At 44.5% G+C, this 21,996-nt stretch overlaps 1 protein-coding gene across 1 annotated transcript in view; it reads right to left on the reverse strand.

The window, feature by feature from the left end:
• Nucleotides 1–17,562, reverse strand: part of ABHD2 (abhydrolase domain containing 2, acylglycerol lipase) — a 103,133-nt gene extending 85,571 nt beyond the window's left edge. Inside the window, exon 1 of the mRNA XM_012463878.2 lies at nt 17,456–17,562. The gene's annotated coding sequence lies outside the window, so the exon portion shown is untranslated. The remainder of the gene's footprint in view (nt 1–17,455) is intronic.
• Nucleotides 17,563–21,996: the final 4,434 nt, after the last annotated feature.

The following is a 21,996-nucleotide window of genomic DNA, read 5'->3' on the forward strand; positions in this document are numbered from 1 at the left end:
ACTGGTGTCCTTGGAAGAAGGGAAATTTGGACACAGATACATAGGGGAGAAGGCCATCTGAAGAGAGAGGTGGAGACTGGAGCCACGTATCTACAGCAGGGAATGCCAAGGATGGCTGGCAACCATCAGAAGTCAGGAGGCAGGCGGGGAATAGTCCTGCCTTCAGAGCCTAAGGAAACTAACCTTGCAACACCTTGTTTTCAAACTTCTAGCTTCTAGAATGGTTAGAGAATATGCCCAAATCACCTCTCATGACGCGGGAGTTCCACATTCCTGTCCTTAGTGGCTGAAGGGACTGTTTGCACATCCTTCTGTAAGGCCCCTTGTTACTCAGACAAGCTCCAATCAATTCAGATGATAGCTAACTGACACAAACACCCACAGATGACTAGTGAACACAATACGAATTGCATTCTGTGAACAAATACTTATTGGCTTGTCTTATCTCTGTGATTCAGCTGTCAGAACCATTCTTTCCTCTCAGCTATCAGCAAAGTGAGGGAGCTCAGAGACCCAGACACCTGCGGAAGGGGGAGATCTCTATTCCTTGCAACCTGAAAGGATCTAACATAACAAGCTTTGATACTTATGGGTCCTAAGGCAAATACCTCTCAAGGAAAACCAAACCAAACCCCTAAAGGATTTCTCTATTCCAATTCCATCTGGTTTAAGAAGTAAATTTCGTTTAGGGTACAGTCCTGCAGTGAGACAGCCAGTGGCAAATCCAGCTACAGTATTTGTCCTGGGGCAAGTTCCTTAATCCCTCTCAACATCATCTGTAAACTGAATATGTTAATACATAAAGAGCATTTTAAAACAATGCCTGGCATACAGTAAGTACCCCAAAATATTCGCTATTACCATCTCCACTATTCAATTTTCCTCCATTTTGCCTCAGTAAATAACCTAAGTTGACAGGTAGAAAACGACCACAAAACATACTCCTTCCTGACACACAGGTCTCATTAGCAACGAACTCGCTGGCTGATTGACAGCTTGGGCCTCCTCCAGTGAGTTTAAAATTAATCCCAGGACATAGTCTTCTTGATTCTTCTAAAATGGAACCATGTTAGACTTAATAAATCACTGGATAATAAGTGGTTATCATCATGTCCCATAAACAGTTCCACAAAGTCATAAGGTCACACACTCAACCTGTTGGAATTTCAAAAAATGGTCTACCAGTTCTCAGGAGGAGTAAAATTATCCAATGCAGGAAAACGGGAACCTCATATTTAAATATCAGAAATGGCTACTAACCCCTAAGCTTCCACAAAAGAAAGTTGCCAAACTAAAAATATCTGAAGACTGAGTCACCAGTTAAACATGAGCATTTAATTGGGCACTTTTCTGTGCCCTTACTAATACTGAAGGGAAGCTGGCCTCTCCCAATAGCAAATAACCCTGCTGAAAGAATAGTACTGTCTACGAGAGAACGAATGGGTAAAGCACTTAGTAAAATCACAGCCAAAATTTTCTCTTCCACTGAGAAACCATCAATCCATACCTGGGAACAAATAAAAAAATCCTAAGCCAGATGTTTCCTCTAGGAAGGTTCTAGATTTTCTAAGAGAACAGGTACCTGAATATTGAGATTTGTCCTAAACATTGTATTTTAAAAAATCTATGCCATAATTAAATTCTGTAATATCAAAAGCAAAATCACAGTTTATTAGAACCCAATGAACTCAAGCACCTAGTTTACTGGAATTTTTAGGAGAAGGATACAACTGAAGAAGAGGGCATCTCCAGACTGATTGTCCTGGGCATGTCCTGGGAACAGCAGAGATGCCACCCACTCTTCTACGTCTGGAAACAAGCTTCTGGAAGGAGGAGATGGAGAGGTGGGTGGGAGGGCAAGACCCAGTGCCTGGCGCAGCCCTTGCCTGAAGAACCACTCACCCCAGGGAACTCCCTCAGGCAGGCAAAGAATGTTTCACCCAGAGCTGCAACAGAAAAGGACTTAGCTACTCTCAGTTAATGAGAAAACAAAAATAACTGGGACTCCCTGTTCCTGAGCATTCTGGCTTCCCAAGCCTCCCAGTGCCCCGAGGACTTGGCTAAAACACACTCTGGGGCTCTTAATGAGAGAGCATTAACACGAGCGGCCCATTATAACTCTAACAATCTTGCATTTCCCCATGGCAGGCATCTGTGAGGAAAACTGACCAACGACCAACTGGCCAAGCCCCTCTCCTTACCTGCCAAAGGAGAGACTTGCTTGGCCCACTCACCCCAGCTGGCCAGAGTTGAGGTCACTCGTCCACCCATCTCTCTCAGCTGTGCGGCTCTCTGATGCTAAATTCTGCCACCTGGGAGCAAGAGCGCCCCTCAGGGCTCAGCCTGTTACACAGGGATAGACAGCAGGAAAAGCTCTGTGCTTCTTGCCCTTCCAAGACCGAGAGAAGGTTCTGGGGCAACAGTACCTGGTGTGTACAGCATTTCAAGGCAGGCTTTACTTACTTCTGTTTTATAAATACCTCAGACACTGAGTAGAAACAGGATCTTTTTCTAGTTTAGACCAGAAGTCCTGAAGGTCACATGGATTCCTTTGTGACCAAGTCTTAGGAGACAAATGCTACCAGCTAAATGCAGACAAAGATGAAGGACTGATTTGTGCTTGACATGAGGAAGGTCACAACCCAAGTGGAAAGACCCAGAGATTCTGGATTCTGGATGTCAGAAGAGGCGGGGATCCCATTTATGTCTCTACACTACTTGTCTCCAGTGGCATCTGGAGTTATTATACCCCCCACCCCTCTGAACATTCTGTGCTGTACAGCTCTGGGCAGGTCACTTGCACTTTTGGAGGATTTTGAGGCTCAGTTTAAGAGTCCATGTGATATAACTGAATGACACAGGGATGAAGGTTTTGGAACCAGAGGACTTGCATTTGATTCCAGGTTCTGCCAAGTGACCTTGGGTGAATTATCTAAACATTATGAAGGTTTGGTTTTTCTTCTATAAAATGGGAGAAGGGAGGTCACATTACATGTTACTAAAGGAAAGAAGATGAAATTCTGTAGGCTAAAAAAATGACTTATAATGATAAAATATGCAGATATCCTCAAGATAAGGTTTGTAAAATGCTTTGAGCTCTTTAGCAGAAAGCTGCTTTATTAAATATTTCAAGATTAGAAAAATGTTAGTTTCAAAGCAACTGCTAAAGAATTTTAACACATGAAGAGCGTGGGAACTGGTCCCCAAGTAGTCCTAAGCTTGGCTTTATGACATCTTTGCACTAAGGTTACTGAATGATCTAAAAAATAAAAACTCGAAAGGAAGCCCTCTGGGTTGATATATTTTAGGGTTCAGTGGATTGCTTTTTCAAGGACAGAAGTAAGTTCATGCCCTCAAATGTTTCTCTCTTCCATCGTCCAACACAAACACTCCATGGTCCTTCCAGGCCTCACTCCTGCCTCCCACTGCGGAACTAAGTTTCCTCAGCCTTCTTTAAAGCCCAAGGTCAATCTCACCTGCCACCCCAGCCCACCAGCAGCCTTCTTTCTTTTTTTGTGTGAACTTTGCCTGTATCAGGCAGGCATTTGCTCTGAGTCCACCTCTAGTCCACCTAAAAAATACTCTACGCTACAGAGCAAGAGTGCCCTACATGAAGCAGACAGCTACACCACTCTCTCCGCAGGAGCTTTTCCTCTGCTGGGCTTTCCTAATACATTTGTCTTGTCTCCTTATCAGTCTCCTGGGAGGCAAGGAACTGGAAGATGATTTCATCACAAATGGCAGAAGTGTTTCTCTGAGACTGGGAAAGAAAATTACCCCACTTACCAAAAAATAATTCACTGGCATAAGTAGGGAGCACCCTCATAGAACAAGCAGTGGCTAGCAAATGAAGAGGACAGAACCCGCTGAAAAGGCATCAATCCCACTGGGGGGATGTTTTGCAAACTATGCCCTCCTGACATTCCACCTCACTCCTCATAGGGACCAGGTATCACTCTAACCTCCGTGGGAGCTATGAAAGAAGTATAATACACAGAATCCATAAAATGACTGGAAAACAGTACAACAAATCTGTATATAATGAAGTACTAAAGTACCAACTTTAGGCTGCATCAAAGTACCAATGAAATACTAAAGTACTCTGAAACACCAACTATAAACACTGGAGGAATTCAAACAAAGCAGGCAAAAAGAAGGAGGAGGTGGACTTGTAGCTGAGAACCACTGAAAGAGATGGAACAGAAGAGAAGGTGAGAAGGAAGTGTGGATGCAGACTTCAGGCTGGGCTCACATTTGAGCCAGGGCCCAAGAATGTTGGGCGGTCAGGAAATGGGCAGATGGACAAGAGGGATGTGTTTGGGAGCAGTGGCAGTGAGTCATTGTGGAATGAAGCTTCAGTGCTTTACTTACAAAGGGGATTCCAGATGTCAGTCTGGAAGATGATGCCACACAGGTGCTGCCTGGCTGTGCGTGTACAGCTGTGCACTGTTGTTCATGTGAGGGGCTGACATGAGGACATAGGTGTGAGAAGCATTTATTTGGCTACATGTAACCTGGCTCATGGCGATGTTGGACCAGCACTAGCTTTCACCATTTGAGTCCCACTGCAAGCCTTTGATGGCATCCAACTGGTTTTGTTCAATCTGCTGAACTATACAAGGATATTCATTGGGGGCCCAACTCTTCCAGGCTCTAAAAACATACCATTTCTCACCTTCATGCTATGTAACTACCTTTTCATAACTAGAAAATTTGCTAGTCTCATCTTTACATAAAAGTGATGATTCATGTCTCTGTTGGGGGTTCTGTTCTATGCACTTGTAATTCAATCCTCACGTCTAAGTTCTACACAAATTTAAGTTTAGGGTGTTGAGTACATAGTGGACACTCTGTAAATATTTACTGATTGACTATGTCTGTGGAATTAGCCTAAAACATCATCATTGTGGTTCTCTGAACAGAAGTTTCTTACCAGAAGAGTATTACATTAGGCGGAGAGGTACAGGTCTTTATGACTAATTGCCACGCCACTGTACATCAGGAGAGAAGCTCACTGTGGCCTGGGCTGTCAGCAGCTTTTGGATATTTAAAAAACATCTCAGAGTTCAGGCAGATAATTATCCATCCAAAAATGAAAGTTTTCCCTTTCCATTGCTCAGAGGAGTTACTGTCCAAAGGCATATTTCTTTCTACTTTCCCCATTTGTCTCAAGAACATCTCACTGGGCTCAAAGAGTTACAAAAAGATCTACTCCAGAAACTGCTGTCTCACAAATAAAGAAATATATTCAAAGATAAAACAGGATGTTGGAGGAAGCAGAAGAAAGGAAAGGCCCCCAGAGAGAAGGTAGATGGAAATCTACCCATTGATCGTTGACATTCAGATAAATACTGAAATATTATTAGAAGACTCATGATTTCTGCTATTCTCTCCAGAATATACAATGCAACAAAATTGTCTATGGTATTTTCCAACTGACATAAGTTTATTTGGTCCAGAAAATATAAATTTTAATACAATTAACTGTAGTTTAACCTAGATTAAGAGGTTGGTAAAATTATAAAATAAGGTTCCTTTATAACATCTAAGGAAAATGGAAAAATATTTCCACAAAGATTTCTTCTTCACTGAGATGCTTTCTGTGGGCGTGCATTGGTGGTGGGGTAGAGAGGCTACTTGCAGGCTTTGGAGACAGACAGTATTGACCTGAATTGCAGCTACACTATTTACTAGTCGTGTGGCTTTGGGCAAGTGGGAGGACTGCTTGAGCACAGGAGTTTGAGGCTACAGTGAGCTATCATTGCACTACTGCACTCAGCCTGGGTAACTCTGTCTCTTAAAAAAAAAAAAAAATTAACAACACAATGTGAACTTGGCAGTGGTATGCTCACCAGAGAAGACAAAGGGGAGACTTCATTCACCAAGGCTGGAAGATCCCAGTCCAGAGCCAAATGTCTAGGTCCTCAAGCCTGGTTAGTCTGGTCTTGACTTGCCCGTGAGCAATCATGACCAATGCTAATTTAAGTATCTTCTACAGATAAACATATGGATCACACACATTCCTTCTCCCATTCCAGACCATTATTTCCTCTACTAGCTTGACCAGACAAAATACTAAATCTGTGAACCATAAGTTAGGGATCAAAGACTCTCATCCTTGGGTCTAGTATTGCTTTTTGGCTCTGATACTGTTATCTTTAAATCACTGTGTCTTTATCTTTTATTTATTCTTTTTTTTTTTTTTTGAGACAGGGTCTCACTCAGTTGCCCAGGCTGGAGTGCAGTGGAATGATCTTGGTTCACTGCAACCTCTGCCTCCCGGGTTCAAGCAATTCTATTCTAGTGCCTCAGCCTCCCAAGTAGCTGGGATTACAGGTGTGTGCTACCACACCCAGCTTAGTTTTGTATTTTTCACCATGTTGGCCAGGATGGTCTTGAACTCTGACTCAAGTGATCCACCTGCCTTGGCCTCCCAAAGTGTTGGGATTACAGGTATGAGCCACTGAACCCAGACTTTTATTTTTACTTTTTTAAATTTATAGAGACAAAGTCTTGCTCTGTCACCCAGGCTGGAGTGCACTGGTGCAATCATAGCTCACTGCAACCTTGAACTCCTGGGCTCTAGTGATCCTCCTGCCTCAGCTTCCCGAGTAACTGGGACTGCAGGTATGCGCCACCGCATCTGGCTAATTAAATTTTTTATTGTTGTTGTTGTAGAGTCTCACTATGTTTTCAAGGCTGATCTCAAACTACTGGCCTCAAGTGATCCTCCCACCTTAGCCTCCCGCAGTATTGGAATCATAGATATGAGCCATTGAGCCTGGTTAAATCACGGTAACTTTAAATGAAGGAACAAAGCTAGATAACAATAAACTGTCCTATTTGTGTAGCTCTATAGTTTATAAAGTGTTTGTGATTTTAATACATTACTTCATTTACTCCTCAAACATGTCACAGAATGCATTTGCGTCAACAGTGGATACTAAGTGCCTAATTTACTGACAAAGTGCATCCACCTTATCTGGTGCTCACAACAGCTATGAGTTACTATTAATGCAAGCAAGGAAACTGAGGCCCAGGGGCCCTCCCTGTGCCAGGCCCTGGTAAGGCTCTAGGAATACAGGGAAGCAAGGTACCCATCCATCTTATAGGCTGTTTGCAGAGCTGGATAGATTCTGACCACTTCAGACCTGATACTCTAGCCTTACAGAAGCTCCATAAGGCCTCTCTGCCCATCCACAGAGAGACTTAAAGAAATCTGCATTCCCCTTATAAGCTCTTCTGTGGCAAAGTGCTGATATCTCTTGCAATTTCAGTGCAACATCCAGAATTTCTATGCAGAGTCAATAAATAGACTGATGGGTGATATTAATGATAGATGGAGGGAAAGCAACTATGTTTTCTAAATTGGGAAAAATATCCTTGGCTATAATCTACTTGGCATTTCCCATCCCACTATTTAGAAGGGTACATTTGTCAACATCATTGACAGGAATGAGCAAGCACTTTATTTACATGATCAGAATAGAGGAGGAAACTGCAACCAGGATATTTGGAACCTGAGAAGCTAATGTCTACAGTGTGAATACAGTTCAGGCCAAACAAGGAGCTGTATGGGGCTGGAAGCTCAGCTAGTACTGTGGAAAGCCTCCTCTGTGGCCCATAGTGGGGCACAGGGTGTCTAGGCCTCAGGGAGGCTCCTCAGGGCAGAGTCTGGCACTGCATCCAGCAGAGAAAGGGCTTAATAAATGCCTTCTGAACAAATGAGAAAAAAGAACGTTTCTCAGCTGTGAGGACTTTAGTGCAATCATAATCCTAGGAATAATGTATGTCCCTCAATTTTTAGAAAATAGTACTGACATAATTGGATACATGAGAAAAAGTAATAGGATGCCAAACAATATATGTAGAAATTTGCTAAAATTTGGTTGGGTGCCATGGCACACACCTGTAATCCCAGCACTTAGAGAGGCCGAGGTGGATGGATCACTTGAGCTCAGAAATTTGAGACCAGCCTGGGCAACATGGTGAAGCCCCATCTCTACAAAAAAACCCATAAAAATTAGCAGGGTGTGGTGTAGTCCCAGCTACTGGGAAGGCTGGAGTAGGAGGATCACATGAGGAGGTGGAGCCCAGATCCTGCCACTGCAATCCAGCCTGGGCGACAGAGTGAGACTGTTTCAAAAAAGAAGAAAAAAAAAAGAAATTTGCTAACATGTATAATTCCATGTTGAGTGACTAAAACAAGGAGCAAAACAACATGTACAATATGCTACCAGTTACATAAAAAAGAAAGAAAAGGGATATAGATACAGACACATTTGCTGGGACACACATAAAAGATCTCTGAAAAAATATACAGATACAAGTAACATTGACTGCTTCTTGGGAGGAAGGTTTTCCACTCTTTACCATGTTTACCTTTTGAATGTCATACCACATGAATGTATTATCTGTTCAAAAGTAAATAAATACCTCTACTGGACAAGCTACCCAGTTTCTCCAACAAATTACAGGGAAAAGAAGAAAAGGAAGGGGATCTGTAGCTTAGAGACATAAATGGTAGAGCAATCAACCATTATGTCTAATCCTTACTTGAATTGTAATTCAAAGAAATTAAGCTTAAGGAGGAAAACACTTATGCCATTTTTAAACAATTGGAAATGTGAGTGGTTATGAGTTGACTATTGTTTAAGCTGGTGGTAAGTTTTGTGTGGCATGGAGGTTCACTACATGATTCTCTCTACTTTTGTGTGTCTTTAAAATTCCCAGAATAAAAAGCTAATAAATGAATGAGTGATTATTTAACAATATGACAAACCGTCCTGCTAGTCACTAAGGCCCAAGTTCACCCCAACTTTCCGCTGCAATCAAGCCTCTACTGTCCCTGAGCTGAGGAGTCACCTGTAAAAAATAAACTTCAGGCTGCTGCCAGCTACTGCAATTCTGGCAAGTGTTTAGGTCACACAAATATCAACAAGAAAACTTTATCACTCACTCCAAAAATAAACATACAAAAAGAACCAGAGAAATTAGTTTTGGAAGGCCTCCTTTCATTAATGTGGAAGGTAAGTGTTGGCGGCACGTACAAACAGATGTGATGACTTGTATCTGCTCCCCTGTAAAGTGTCTTCCCCAAACTCATAAGTAATTTTTGTCACTCTCCTTGGGAGTGTTTCTCAAGTTCTCCAAATGACTTTATCACTTCCAGGATCTCAAGGCATAAAATCAATTATGTCAACTAACTTTTCAACTCAGCTAATATTTCTAAACTGTTCAACACATGGAAAGAAGCCCTATGAATGAAACAAACATGACTGGAAACCTCTGTCTGCCTCCCAGAGCTTAGATTCCTGCACTGGGGTCTTTCAAACTCAGGTACCACATGGCTCCCTCTGAGGGAAATAACTAGTCCTGCCAGATGCCCCTGATTAAATTACTTTGTGTTCAATTCTTAAATTTAAATTGAACTACTTTTATCCAACTATTAATTACACTATTTCTTTCTTTCTTTTTTTTTTTTTTTTTAAAGATGGGGTTTCACCATGATGGCCAGGCTTATCTTGAACTCCTCACCTCAGGTGATCCACCCACCTCGGCCTCCCAAAGTGCTAGGATTATAGGCATGAGCCACTGCGCCCGGCTTTATACTATTTCTTAAAATGCATGAACAGTACAAATAGTACTCAGTACAGAGCATAAACTTCCTTTAGCACTTTTACAATTACAGAGATCCAACCACATTTATAAAAACACAAAATTACTCAAACAGTAAAATCCAGATGAGCTACATTAACGTAATGTGACTAATGCCACTTTTCAGGCCTGAAATACCTGCAGACAATGTCAGTGTCTCCTGAGAGGGTCCTTCGGGTCCTGAGAGCCTACACTGCCAGGTACAGTGTGACAAGTCCATTCTCACACCCCTTTTCTTGCTGGGACCCCTGCTACAGCCTTCATTTACACAGTGCTGTGTGATATCATTTGACTTCACTTGATGCTATTACATCTTTTCTGCACTAATTCCATATCTGTATTTTTCTCTATAGCAGGTTAGCTGCCTTCAATTCATTAGAAAGTCACATACAAATGGGGGAGGCACTGAGACTGTGTGGGTGGACCTTGATATTATAATTAGTATCCCAACATTCCAGGACAGGCGAGTAAAACATTTCTAATTATCATTAACATGAAACCAAAAAGCCTGTGTTCGTCATCTAATGAGAACTTAAGGAATCTCAAGGACACATCCTCAGCCCTGGATTGGGAAATCCATAGCATAAAGTGAATGTGGCGGTGCTACAGGAGGAAAAAGTGTGGTGGGGACTCAGATGAGAAGTCACACTGTATCTCAGAAGCCATCTGGGCCACTACCTGGCATAATAAATCATGGATTTAGTAAGTTTAACTACATGCTTCCAAAGAACTGATGTGTAAATACCACTGAAGAGCCATATTTAGTTCCAGCGAGCTGCTGAGGTCTCACTTCAGCCCCCTCCCACTCCTCAGTCCTTAAGAACTAAAACATGGCACTTCACACATGACAAATTCAGACTTCAGGAGTCAAAGAACAATTTCCAGCATTGGTTCAGATCAGTAGAAGGTGCTACAATTGCATATCCACATTGTATAGTCTGTATCACCTAAAACACTGGGCACAAAGCCCCAGCAAATGCTGCTGCTGCTAGGTTAACTAAACTAAATCAATGGCCTGGTTTCACAGCAAAAGAGTAACCAGCATTGTTTAAGGAAACTGCAAAAGATGAACCTTTCCTTGAGTAAAATGCTCTACTTTAGGCCGTCCCAACCGCCACAATTCAATGGTCATTAACTCAACCTTTTTCGTAAGCGAAATATGTTCTGGTTATAAAGTGTTCTTTACTGGGATACTGATCTTCCAACATTTTTGGTGCTAAAATATGTCCTTTTTTTTTTCCGAGACAGAGTCTTGCTCTGTCACCCAGGCTAGAGTACAGTGACGTGATCTTGGCTCACTGTAACCTTCGCCTCATGGGTTCAAGCAATTCTCCTGCTTCAGCTTTCCAAGTGGCTGGGATTGCGGGTGTGCACCACCATGCCCAGCTAATGTTTTGTATTTTTAGTGGAGATGGGGTTTCATCATGTTAGCCAGGCTGGTCTCGAACTCTTGGTTTCAAGTGATCCGCCTGCCTCGGCCTCCCAAAGTGCTGGGATTACAGGTGTGAGGCATGCCCAGGCTAAAAGATCTCTTTTTAGATGACAGGGCTTTTTTATTTCCTCATCTGTTTTGTTTGTGTTGTTTTTGAGACAGAGTCTCGTTCTGTCACTCAGGCCAGAGTGCAGTGGTGCGACCTTGGCTCATGGCGACCTCCGCCTACTAGGTTCAAGCGATTCTCTTGCCTCAGCTTCCCAAGTACCTGGGATTACAGACACACACCACCATGCCCAGCTACTTTATATATATATATATATATATATATTTTTTTTTTTTTGAGACGGAGTTTCGCTCTTGTTACCCAGGCTGGGGTGCAATGGTGCGATCTCGGCTTACCGCAACCTCTGCCTCCTGGGTTCAGGCAATTCTCCTGCCTCAGCCTCCTGAGTAGCTGGGATTACAGGCACGCGCCACCATGCCCAGCTACTTTTTATATTTTTAGTAGAGATGGGGTTTCCCCATGTTGGCCAGACTGGTCTCAAATTCCTAACTTCAGGTGATCCACCTGCCTCAACCTCCCAAAGTGTTGGGACTACAGGCGTGAGCCACCGCACCCAGCTGTATTTCTTTACTTGAAACAATCAAACTTTAGCAATTCATGTTGGACTTCCTGATTTTTGTTTATTAGTGCCCTCATTGACATGACTAAACACTATACAAACACATGCCTATGTGACTGTGCACACAGGGAGGCAACCTTTCAAAGCTTCTCTTTTATCCAAGAAAGACTGGAAAAAGTGGAACTGATAAGACCACCTCCCTCTCCTCACTTTATGTAACACAGTATCTGTGGTACAATTGACTAACAATGTGGGTACTCAGCAATGAGCAAAGACCAGAAAGTAAGGACTCTAGATTAGGCTGACTGACTAGTAGACTGAAGATTTCATCCAATTTCCAGGTGGCTCTAAACAAGACTCAGAAGTAAATATAAGCATGATGAAGGTTAAGGCATATTCAAAGGAGAGAGGAAAAAAACCCAAAAGGCAAGACCTGGGAGCCACTGAAGACTATAAGAACATGTTTAAAACAGTGTGGTTATTTAAAACACAAGCCTAGCCATAGAAAGTTCAAATATGAAGAACCTTGAAAACTTTCTTCTTAGTGTCAGCAACAGTGGAAGCCTTTGTTAGGGAGGCCAGGTCAGGCTCAGGCCTTGGAAGTTTAAAGTGGTTTGGAGATCTTGGGAAATACTTCCAAGGAGAGCAACTAAAAATATGTATTGATTTGGGGAAGACACTTTATAGAGGAGCAGGTGTGAGAGCTGGTTTTTCCTGGGGTGAGAGAAAAGGAGTGAGACACTTAAAGCTACTCAAACAGAAAGTGCTGTGACAAAGAGCAGGCTTCCTCTTGGATGCCCAAAGGCAGGACAAGTGGAGTGATGCTGTGGTGCAGGAGACAGGATGAGATGCAACAGAGATGCTGGAAATGTGGCCTGACGTGGTGGCTTATGCCTGTAATCCCAGCACTTTGGGAGGTCAAGGCAGGAGGATCACCCAGGTCAGGAGTTCGAGACCAGCCTGGCCAACATTTAATAAAACCTGTCTCTATTAAAAATACAAAATTAGCTGGGTATGATGGCATGCACCTGTAATCCCAGCTACTTGGGAGGCTGAGGCAGGGGATTCACTTGAACCTGTGAGGCAGAGGTTGCAGTGAGCCGAGATCGTGCCACTGCACTCCAGCCTGGGCGACAAGAGTGAGATACTGTCTCAAAAAAAAAAAAAAAAAAAGGATGCTGGAAATGTGACTTAGGGAGGCCAGGATGCTACTCTGGAGAACAGAGAGCAAACAGCAAACTTCCCTTGGAAATTCTATCACATTCTGCACAGAGGGCAAGGCGAAGGGCCCAAGGACCAGTGCGTTCCTCACTTGCCAATGCCCCAGCTCTCCCTTCACAGCTGACCTTTAGAAGCTGCCCTCCACCTCTCCCAGCCTCTTCTCAGGCTTAGGGCTTGAGGACATAGGAAAAAAAAATTGCCTCCAAATATCCACAAGATCTTTAAGATTTCCAGCAAAGCTGCTACCTAAATAAGACTGTTTTTTAGCATCCTTAGAAACAGAAAACAGATATCAAAAATAGATGGCCTTCATAAAAAATGACGTGGAAGCTCTTTTCACACTGCCAAGAAATATTAAGTGAAAAAGGCAAGGTTCCAAATAGCATGTATAAAGTGCGCTACCATTTCTGCAAAAAGGGGTGGTGTGCAGAATATGTTTAACGAATTTGCTTATAGATGTATAAAATCTCTTGGAAGTTCAGAGACCACCTCTGGAGGATGAAGAAATCATGACGCTGGTTACCTCTGAGGATCAGGGGTCGGGGTACACAGAGATGTATTTACTAGTTAAACTTTTGTGCCTTTCAAATATTTTCTTTCATCATGTGAATGTATTACCTATTTTTAAAAACTAAAATTTGAATTAAAAATTTTTAAAATTTCTAATAAAAACCATTTAAAAACAAAATAGTTTTTATGAAACAAACCAAACACATTTGTTAATCTGGTCAACTGTATTCCTGGCACACACCAGATGCTCAATTTGTTGAACTTAATGAACCTCCACTTAAAGACAACAAAAGAAAATCAGAAATCAGGCAGACCTAAGGGTATCAATGTTCCACTTCTCTAAAAGCTCTTCACTTGTCTGCTGTTTAACTATTGCAAAAGATCAGACGATGGGTCGGTATGTAACATGCCGCTCACCCAACTGGGCCCAGTCCGCAAGCCTCAGGGGTGACAGTGGGGCTTATCATCTCTCCACACCAACCATTTTACAAACAGAAAACATTTAATCCAAAAACATGATGCCTGGACAAGACAACAAAAAAGAAATCTGTAGATATGAAAATAATCCTGAAAGGAGATAACGTTAGCACCTGTGTGGTATCAACACAGAAACAGCAGCACAAGGCTTAAAAATGTCCTAATCATGCACGGGCCAAAATGCTGAACCATGCAAAGCTGCTATAAAATCCTAACACCAGACATTTAAGAGGCACCCTGAACTTCTCATTGCTCTGTTGCTGGGGATAGCTTAGCTCAAGATGAAACAGAAAGGCTTAAACACCTCATGCCCCACATCATCTTTACTCTGAAACTGGTCAGGGAGTACTCAAAACTCATAATGTAATAAAAATGGGAACACTGTAAGCTATAGGTCATGGCAGAAATTCTGTCACATGAAATTCCATTATATTGGAAATGTCTCTCTGCCGGGGCTTTTAAAAGAGCCAGATTTTAGGCCAAAAATAAGATAGATTCTGCCCCTGTCTCCAATAAGACCAAAGAAATTATTTCCTGCTCAGGCCAGGAGCTCTGAACAAGGGCAGTGGGAACCACTACAGAGGTTATGGGTCCTGCCAGAGACTACCAAGAGAAGGTGTTCATGCTCAAAGCAATGAGTAACAGAGAATGAGAAACCCTTCCACCAAAATGTTGAGAAAACAGAGCGAGAAAGAGAGAAAGGGGCCCATATTAACACACAAGTAAAGAAATGAAAACTATTATTCTAAAATGGCTGATCTCTAGAATAGCCTAAACAAAAAACAAATTCAGAATCAACTCAAGAAAAATAAAGCATAACAAGGTACCCTTTAATGAAGTGATAATCTTGGTTCAATCTAGAAACAAGTAAAAAGAGAAGAGAAAAATCAAAGGTGACAGACTGGATTCCTGCAAAAAATGGAAGTGGCAGGCATCTTTTCATCAAAAGGGAATTGGCCGGCACAGTGATAGTAGCTATTTGTCAGACCCGTGAAGGCGATAAAGGAAATGAAGGTGAAAGTAAAAAAGGAAGAAAGCCGATGACCCCCATAAAATGAGAGGAAAAAGACCATTCCATTGTACTTGCTGTCTGGTTTATTTCAAGCTCTGGAAAAGAACAGGAAAAACGCAGATAAACCAGTGAACAAGCTAGATTGCCAGCAGGGATCAGTCACACACTTCTGCTTCTGCCAGGCCAGGCAGGTGCTGCTGGTGCTTCCCCTACTCGAATGACTAAGTAACTTGCTTAAATGCAGTTGACACATGATCCCTGAACTTCCGGAAAGCACTCAATACGGTGGCTCATAAAATCTTAATCTAAAAATGTTCATCCACTTAGAATCAAGCTGCATCACACTGATCACTGGGGAGGAGGGCTGAAGAGAGGGAATACGTATTTGGAAGGACACCACAGACACTGGTATCATCCAGGACTTCACCATTTCGAGGGATTCCCACCCCATTCACTGCCTGCTTTTAAGAGAATTTTAAAAGGTTCAGAGCCTAAGAAGAATGCAACTGCAAGGGGGGAGCTAACATAGAAACTGAATTACCTGAATCAGCAAAATAAGTAAGATATAAAATGCAACCTGACTTGGAAACTCCTGCAGATGTCTGTGTTAAAACGAGATCTGGAATATGATTAATGAATTGGGGGGTTGGGGGAAGGGAACTGGGGGAAAATTAGCTCCTGACAGGAAATACTGGGTGGTGGATATGAAAAAATATATATAAAAAGGCAAAAGAATATCATATCTAGCAAATCTATAGTGCTTACCCTGTGTCAGGTACTGTTCTAAATGCTTCAGGTATAGTAATTCAAAACAACCTTCTAATGTATCATTATTATTTCTGTTTTAGAGGCGAGGAAACAGAGGCACAGAGAGGTAAGGTAGCTTGCCCAAGGTTGCACAGCCAGTAAGACGCAGGGCTAGGATTCAAATCCAGGCACTCAGGCACCAAAATCTGTCCTCCTAATCTCTCTGGACTGCCATAGAACTTAAAATACTGAGAATAAGCTAACTAAGCATGGAGTGAAATAAGTCATGCACTGGCTAGATCTAAAGTCAAGAGATCAACCCTTAGTCATTGGTCTGTGATGACCAACCAGCCTTGTGACCACCCCAGGCCTCAGTTTCCGCACCTGTGTATTGAGGAGACTGAATTAGAGTCTATCTAGCAGTATATGGACTGGTCTGCTTTCTGACTAGCTATTCAACGATTAATTCATCCTAAAATGCAGAGCAAGTTGTGCTAAGATTCTTTCTCTGCCTCCTGACCTTTAGAAGATTATTATGTTCTCTCTATTCAGGCAAATGACAGAGGGTAGTGAAAGGGTTTCTCTTTTGGATCTGTTTAATGTGGCTGTAAGCAAATGGCCTTCGAAAAGCTCTGGACACAGATCTCGTTGACTCTGCCAAACCTGCACTCTCCAGGTCCCTCTACGGAGCCTGTTCTTGGAAGCTGCGTTTGGATTTGGTTACTGGAATGCAGGTGAAACTGACAAACTGGAGGTCCAGCCACCAAAACAGAGGAATCGGGAGGATTAAGAGACAGGTCCATGGTAGTTCAAATTAAGAAGTTTCCTAGTTGCTAAATAAACCTTTATCTTTTCGTATAATCCAGTCTCTTTGCTAACGCCCACTCTTGAGAGCTGAAATCTCAAAATTCATGATGGGTGAATTCAACAGCCACTTGGAACCTAATGGACCCCCAGAAATACTCTTCTCTAGCTAGGCATTAAAGGTCACCTAGAGTGCACCTGTGGAAAGAGAGAAGGGCCTTACAGATCAGCCATGCGGTCCTGCCCTGGGAGTCCTTTCTAAGCATCTCGCACAGGTAGCTGTCATCTGCCACTGCCTGGACATTGCCAAGGTCGAGGCGCCAGCTGCCTGGCCTGGTAGGCGGCCTCCTACGCTGCTGAACAGCTCTAGCTGTGGGAAAAGCCCACGAAGTGCCTAGAACAGTGCCGGGCGCGGGGCCGAACTCTGCAAATGTGCTTGCAAGTGGGTCAAAAACTGCCTCCCTAGAACTTAAACCCACTGGTACTGGGTGTGCCCCGGGAGCCCCGAAACGCAGAGGCCTCTAGGGTATCTGGGGCTGTAATCAGGCTCCTCGGCCCTCTCCTTTCAGGGGCGGATCCCAGACCTTCTTCCCCAAGCCTGAACCGGCAGACCCCTCCCCAGACCCCAGAAGACCCAAGGGTGGGCACTGAGGCGGGGATGGCAGCCAGAGAGGCCGCGGTCGGGGCTGTCCCCACCTCGGTTCCTCGAGCAGGAGGGGACAAAGGGCTCAGGAAGGCGTATCCCCTGCCGCGATCTGGGCTGCCCCCGCCCCTGGGCAAGCCAGCCCTGGTGACCCCCGCGGCGCCAGAGAACAGGCCCCAGAGGACCTCACCCCAGGATCCGAGGATCCCCTCAGGCTGCGGCGTGATGGGCCGAGCTGCGCCGGGAACCTCGGGGCTCGAGGATTCGGTTCGCCGGGTCCGGGGTGCTATCCCCACTCCGCGGACCTCGCTCGGCCGTGGCTTTACCTGCGTGTGACTGACTACAGGTGCTCAGCTCGCCTCCAGTCCGGTCCCTTAAGCTCCGCGGCTGCCGGCGGCGCTCATGGATATACAGCCGGAACCCGTGGCCAGTGCAGCTCCCGCCGCTACCGGCCCCGCCCAAGCAACTGCCGCCACGCCCCTGACGACCGCTTCTGCCACGCCCCAACCACGGAAACCGCCTGTTCATTGGGCAGTTCAGCCGCTTCTCTACTTGTCCCGCGCGCTTATTGCCTCTAGAAGGGAATCCATTGGTCAACGAAGCTGCTCCTCAGAATGAAGGCGGGAGTCTTTGAGAATAGCTCCTCAAGAATTGGTTACATTTGACGTCTTTAGTTCCGGAACCCAGACGCCATTGGATAAAGCCACTCCAGAGTGGGCGGGGAAAGGGGAGGAGGGCTAGAAGATGAGTCGTCTGTGATATTGATGGGGGCGGGAGAAGAGAGGGGTAATTATGACCGCAAGCTGCTTTAGAGGGCTGGTATAAGGTCAGGTGTCGACTGGGGCGCAGAGGAAGGAGGTCTGCTGGTAGCTCAGCTGCGGGGCTCTGGTGGGTCCAGGCCGACTGACTGACTCACATGTACTTAAATTTCACAGGGGGTGAAATTTGAGGTCATGTCCTGGGAGAGACGTAAAAGGTCGTGAGTCACGAAACCCGAAGGCGAGGAAATGTTGTGGAGGCAGCGGTCTCTGGTCTCTTCCAGCCCCGGATGGGGGATGGGGACGCCCTGGGCAGTATGGACCTCAGTTATTGTCCCACGGCCCTTTCAGCCCTTAACTAACCCGGTAGGAGGCCGCCTGGAAGCAGGTAGCCTTTGAAATAGGGCTGGAATTGAGGCTCCTACTGGTTGTTGTGTCCTTGGGCAAGTCACTAAAGCTTTCTGCACGCTCCTTGATTTCTTCACTTGGCAACCGAGGGTAACAATAGTAGCTGATGAGAAGATTAAATAAACTCCCGTAGATGCTAACAGTGCCTGGCACTCAATAGGCATTCAATCAAGGCTGATTCTTCACCCACTCACCCCATCCGGGTGGGAAACTAGGCCCATTTCTAAAATTCTATGAGCCTGAAACTGCTTTTGCAATGGCATGCCGTGTACCAAGAATAGAACACTTGAGCGACTTGAAATGCAACTCCTGTCGGGCAGGCAAGGCCAGCCTACCAAGGCCCCATAGGGCTGGGAGAGAGGGAGCAGGGGATGAAATGAGAGGAGCGACCTGGCCAAGAAAGGAAGTGGTGTTTGTTGCCATGTAAATTTTTCCCAACATATTTCAGGATTGTGACAAGGAAAAATGGGCTGGCTCAAGTTTTATGGAGCGTGACCAAATAACAGCCTTTGAAGACTGATCAGCACCATACCAGAAATCACTGCATGAGATACATCTGTCAGAGACCCCTGAAGCCCATTCCCCATTCTGAAGCTGTAGACATCACACAATGTGGGCAGAAATAGCCTTTCAGGCCTGAATATAGCCCCAGACCCTTTGTGTCTGCCTTTGAAAGAACTCACACTCATGGTACATGAGAGTGAAGGAGAAGAAAGAATCTTTTGCCGTTGCTCTATTCATTCAGTTGTCATGTTACCTTGAAAAATAAAAGGTTTCATCTCAGTGTTTATGTATTCCTCTGTATTCTCTTATATCTTGGAAAAGAAAAACCTAGGCTTCAGTAGCAAACTCTCTGAGTGATGAACCCCATCGTCTTGACGCTGACTTACAACAGTTTGGACTTCCAAAAAAGAGCTTTAGATTTATCACTGGATAAGTATGTAAGGTAATGCGTATGTTGACTAGCTTGGTTTAGCCATCCCACAATGTATACACGTATAAAAACATGGACCAGCGTGGTGGTTCATGCCTGTTATCCAACACTTTGGGAGACTGAGGTGGAGCCTGGGTGACATAGTGAGACCCCATCTCTACAAAAAATTTGAAAATTAGCCAGATGTGGTGGTGCATGCCTGTAGTCCCAGCTAGTGAGGAGGCTGAGGCAGGAGGGTTGTTTGAGCCCAGGAAGTTGAGGCTTCAGCGAGCTGTGATTGCACTACTGCACTCCAGCCTGGGCCACACAGCAAGACCCTGTTGGACAAATAAACATAAATAAATTAATAAGGCATGTTGTACATCGTAAATATAAACAAATTTTGTCAATTAAAAATTAATAATAATTTTTAAAATAGGCCAGGCATGGTGGCTCAAGCCTGTAATACCAGCACTTTGGGAGGCCGAAGAGGTGGGTAGATCACGAGGTCAAGAGATCAAGACCATCCTGGTCAATATGGTGAAACCCCGTCTCTACCAAAAATACAAAAATTAGCTGGGTGTGGTGGCGGGCGCCTGTAGTCCGAGCTTCTCGGGATGCTGAGGCAGAAGAATCACCTGAACCTGGGAGGCAGAAGTTGCAGTGAGCCGAGATCGTGCCACTGCACTCCAGCTTGGATGACAGAGTGAGACTCCATCTCAGAAAAAAAGAAAAAGATTCGTCACTAGTCTTGGGAGGGTGCATACACATACCTATGCACACATTTGGTTCTGATCCACAGTTTTCTGGTTCTTGTCTTTAAACAGTGCTGCTTGGTAGCCATACATGTGGCCGCATGCATGCTAGAGAAATAGGCCCAGCCCGATACGGGTTTGCTCCTGCCTTTGTTTGCTAAGGGAGACTGCGATGTCTTGCTAGGCCCTGAAAAGCATGGAATGGCTCCAGAGATCCAGGATGATTTCTCCAACTTGATTCAGAGCCATGAAAAGCAGCTGTTAGGAGTAGACTGCAGATGGGCTCACCATTGTGGAAATGGCTCTTTTCTCCCATCTCAGGAACACAGGTTCAGCCAACAGTTCTAGAAAAGGATGTCTATCTATTTCAGGAATTCTAAAACACAACTGTGTCACAGAGGCTCAAAAAGAGGTGCAGACTGAGCCCAGGAAGAGGAAGAAGAGTGAAAGGACATGGGCATCTTCTCTGCAGCTCTGGCAGGCTTAAAGAATGGTCTATTACCAGAAAGACTGAATCACAGACTGAGATAAAAAAAAAAAATCCATTATCATTTTCCAGCATACAGAACTGTTTCCTTAATCGTCTCTGGTTTCTGTTTCCTCCCCTCTGCTTGCAGTCTTGCCATATTCTGTTTAATCGTATTATTTCATTCTACAATCATTTCTGGGGGAGGCCATTTTGGAGACAAAATGGACTTATTTTTGCCTTTTAGTGGCCCATTGGATCGAGGATTTGGTGAGCCTTGGCCTGAGATATCTTGGCTTGAGATGTGGCTGTAAACTGAATTTCCAAAACCATGGCAGTACCTTCTTATAGAAAGAGCAGGCTGGGCGCAGTGGCTCATGCCTATAATCCCAGCACTTTGGGAGGCCGAAGAGGTGGGTGGATCACGAGGTCAAGAGATCAAGACCATCCTGGCCAACATGGTGTAACACTGTCTCTACTAAAAATACAAAAGTTAGCTGGGTGTGGTGGCGGGCGCCTGTAGTCCCAGTTTCTCGGGATGCTGAGGCAGGAGAATCACCTGAACCTGGGAGGCAGAAGTTGCAGTGAGTCGAGTTTGTGCCACTGCACTCCAACCTGGGCAACAGAGTGAGACTCTGTCTCAAAAAGAAAAAAAAAAAAAAGAGCAAGGGAGAGGGTATGCCCCAGTCACCTTTGGGGATGGCTAAAGCTGCAGGACTTGATTAAAGTAGAAGTGCTTCTAACGCAACTGAGGCCTCTGCAGGATTTCCTAACCTGAGAAAGTCCCCAGGGTATTCTGGCAGACAGCAGGAAGCAGCGGTTGGAGCAGATAATGTGCTCTGTTTATTCTTTTTAGAGAAAATCAGCAATTCACTCAGTTTGTCACTTTTGTTATTCTGTGTCCTTGGGGGATGGTTCAGAGAAATGGGATCTGGAAACTCTGCTGCTGGGGCTTGAATCCTGGTTCCATCCTTCCTGGCCTTGTGACCTTGGGCAAGTACAGCACATCTCTGTGCCCCACTTTCTTCTGTAAAGTGCAGAGGATGGTGAAGTGCTTGTCTCATGGGCTCCTTTGAGTGGCAGATGAGTTCACAGATGCAAAGTCCATCAGACAGAGCCTGGCACATACCTGAGAATGTGTAATAAATGCTTGCCATAGCAATGATAGGAGCCCATTTCAGAACCTTCCTGTAAGGTCCTCACTCATTTTCTAGCCCTCAGAAGTAGTGATCATGGGATTCAGGATTTTTAGGAAACATAGATTTTATTTTTTAAAGCTGTTTTAGGTCCGGGCACTGTGGCTCATGCCTGTAATCCCAGCACTTTGGGAGGCCAAGGCGAGAAGATCACTTGAAGCCAGAAGTTCGAGACCGCCTGGCCAAATGTCGAAATCCTGTCTCTATGAAAAATACAAAAATTAGCAGGACGTGGTGATTTGCGCCTGTAATCCCAGCTACTTGGGAGGCTGAGGCAGGGGGATTGCTTAACCCTAGGAGGCGGTGGTTACAGTAAACCAAGATCCAAGATTGCACCACTGCACTCCAGCCTCAGCAACAGAGACTCTGTC

Source organism: Aotus nancymaae, unplaced genomic scaffold (genome assembly GCF_030222135.1).
Source record: "Aotus nancymaae isolate 86718 unplaced genomic scaffold, 86718_ANA_hifiasm-v0.15.2.pri h1tg000014l, whole genome shotgun sequence".
NCBI lineage: Eukaryota > Metazoa > Chordata > Mammalia > Primates > Aotidae > Aotus > Aotus nancymaae.